Source organism: Mytilus trossulus, chromosome 10 (genome assembly GCF_036588685.1).
Source record: "Mytilus trossulus isolate FHL-02 chromosome 10, PNRI_Mtr1.1.1.hap1, whole genome shotgun sequence".
Classification (NCBI taxonomy): domain Eukaryota; kingdom Metazoa; phylum Mollusca; class Bivalvia; order Mytilida; family Mytilidae; genus Mytilus; species Mytilus trossulus.
Window position 1 is genome coordinate 24,018,150 of NC_086382.1, and position 3,413 is coordinate 24,021,562.

Consider the following 3,413-nt stretch of genomic DNA (forward strand, 5'->3'; position numbering starts at 1 on the left):
TGGAATTGATTATATAATATTTTACGCTTTATTTCTCTTGGGAGGCAGATAATTTCGATTGCAGCAGGCTTTATGAAAAGTTAATGTTATACTGAAAGTGTTTATCAACTGAAATTACATTTACAACTCTATGTTGGGCCAATGCTGGCCCAACGTTGCATGATCATATATCATACTCTATATATAAGTCAGGCAAAATTGATACTGGAATATCATTACTGTAATAAAAAAAAATGTATATCGTAAACATAGATTGCCTGGTTAAAAAATAAAATTTATTCCAATCATTATTTATTATAACTTTATTCATTAAACTTTGTGAAACATAATAATAGAAATTATATGCAGAGTGATATTTGATACAGCCAGTCTGTTAATCAAGCCCATTCTGATAAGGTTGACCATGTGTTCGACAAATTTCAAAGATAGTTGGTATGGTAATTAAGTTTATAGGAAATCTGAATGTAATGGGATGGTCACTTTTGTGATTATTTCCTGTTGTGTATTTGTAAAAAAGCAGTGATACGAAGAAAACAAAAAGAGAAAATCATGTCATCTGGGATTCAAAGAGAAAGATAGTAACATGTAAGTTATAACTTTAAAAAATCTGATAAATATACGATTTAGAATGATAAATACAATATGATTTTTTAATCTGAGGGATGTTGTTAAAAATCAAAACATATATTAATTTCTATCATTTTATAATGCTGATCTTGAAGTTTATACGTTTCGGGCGAAATATTTTCTAGATTTTAAATCATTTCAATCCTATTAATTATCATGAGATATTTGCCACTGAACATAAGTATCTTCAAACAAATGGTAAATTATATCAATCTTTAACCACAACATGTATGATCATTACTGAAGTTAATGGAATAAAATTGTCTTAAGATGTACCTTATTCCGTAATGTTTCAAAAATGTGGTATAATGATTGCTACTTCATTAAAATATAAATGAATTTGTTAGTTTTATTGTATTTCTAAATCGCATGCAAACAGATACGATATATTTGTGAAACCTGATCATATACACACTTAAATGTATAACAGTGTTTTTATATATCAAATATATAACTGTTCATTAATACACATCTGAATTATTCTTTATATATCATGTATATTACGAATATACAAAGTATGATACCGAATTCTGAAATAATAGTAAATAAGGGTTTGTTATACCCACAAATCCGTCTAATACTAATAAATTTCTGACCATTAGAAAAATAACCAATATAAAAAAATGGTTATTTAAGATTTATTTGTATTAAATAGTATTTAAACTATTTAGAATATACATTAATTTATATTACATATCTAGAAGGGAGACTACGCACGCATGCATTAGACAAATACGCAATTCAAGTTTACTTCTAACTTTATTACAGATTCGGTTAGAAAAAAAACATAGCTGCAAAGAGTCTTCGGATAAGGAGATGGATGATGCAGCTAAAGATTGGCGGCGCTTAAGCCTTGACAGAGAAGGTAGCAAGAAACAGAGAAGGGAAAAACGAATAACATATATAAATAATAATGACACTGTTGAAGTTTAAATTGAGGAGGACACTACTCGTGGTGACGACCAATGATATCAAATTTAAAATAAATAAAGTTTCATCTTCTGAATTATTTAATTTTCATTCTGGATCTGGAAACAATACAGCTAAAATTACATCTCCGAAAAAACTATTTGTATGATCGCCTAACCATAAGCCATACGCCATTTGTTCTGTTAAAGAAATAAATGAAATTAATATGAAAAAAAAAGATGTGGTATGATTGCTAATGAGACAACTCTTTACAAAACATCAAATGACACAGAGTTTATCTGGTCGATCCATCAAACATTGTCAAAGAAATATCTTGGCGTCACACAATAAAAAAAATTAAAGAGGCAAAGTTCATGAAAAAACAAGGACAGTAACAACATGGGTAATACAAAAATACAGAATTGCTACCTTAAACTTTGGCAGTTTGGAACACAATAAAAAAAGATCAAAGTTCTGCAGAGTATCAACGTATTGCCAACATAAAAATGAGAAATACCTACCTTGGACCAACATAGTGCCAACATAAGAGAAGATATTTATACGTTGGTCCAACGTTGTGCCAACATGGATTTCCTTTTTCATACAATGGGCCAACGTTGGCTCTATGTATTGCATATAACAGTACAACGTTGGGCCAACATGAAGCCATCATGTTGGGCCAACGTAGGCCCACTTTGCACTTATACGTTGGGCCAACGTTAAAATACAACGATGGGCCAATGCAATGATATACGTTGTGCCAATGTTGGGCCAACATACTCATGTTGTCTGGGATATGATTCAAACGCTCAGAAAGTCCTTTGTTCTATATTTTTGCTCTCCATTTTTATGCAAAACCTTTTATATTTTTATGTAATGGGTTATTGTTGAAGGTATTACGATGACATATGGTTATTAACACATACTTCCTTTGGTTTCTCATGGAAATGTGTCCATTGACAACAAACATACCACATCATCTACTTTATATAAGTATTGTATAAATTACAACGTATTTTGGTTATCTTGCAAAATAATCGTACTCCCGAAAATTGTTAACATATTTTCTTTATCTTAAAAGGGGGCAAGAAGGGTTCCATTAACAGGCGGCCAATGAATAAGAAAACAGTTAATTTAAAAAAAAGGAAAAAAAATAGGGGTATTTTTTCTTGCATAATAACAGTAAACGGATTCACAACAATGTCAATTTCAAGAAAGCAGGCAAGAGTTAATTAGTCATTACAGTACAGCATCAATGATCTTGAATATATGCCACTTTTAACTAAAATATAAAGGCACAGAACCAGGACATAGGAGCACAGAACCAGGACCGTTATTCTTATCACCAGCACCGCGTCAGGACAATTCCATTTAAAGAACTTGCACGACTTTTGCAATATAATATTGTTGTAATATACTTTGCATGGTACTTATGACGCATCAGCGAAAAATTAAGCAACAAAACAGTCGTTTTATTGCCGTTCTGATACAATGTAAACAAACCCACCAGCACAGAATCAGGACCCACCAGCACCCGTCAGGACCGAATCACCAGCACAGTACGTTCTCTCGCAGGACAACCATACCCACCGTGCGTTATATGAAATTTAAACCAATTACTAATTGGTTTTAATTTATTTCTGATGGAGACTTTAATCAAACCAGTTTTACAATTTCCACAGGCTATTTTCGAACTGATGTTTTTAAATGCAAAAGGAAACAGAAAGCATTTTTTTAAATACATACCTGAAATTTAAATCCATTGGTACTACTATCTTCAAGTTGATCTTGTAATTCTGATGGAAGTTTAAACATACTAGTAACAGTTTTGTTGCATATTTTTCTTGAAGTACCTATATCTGTTGAAGCGTTCGCTG

The 3,413-nt window shown here is 31.4% G+C and overlaps 1 long non-coding RNA gene across 1 annotated transcript; it reads left to right on the plus strand.

Moving 5' to 3' along the window:
- The first annotated feature begins 511 nt into the window (after nt 1-511).
- LOC134686100 (uncharacterized) lies at nt 512-1,629 on the plus strand. The gene is made up of 2 exons (XR_010101542.1): nt 512-585; nt 1,396-1,629. It is a non-coding gene; the product is annotated as an uncharacterized LOC134686100 (long non-coding RNA).
- Nucleotides 1,630-3,413: the final 1,784 nt, after the last annotated feature.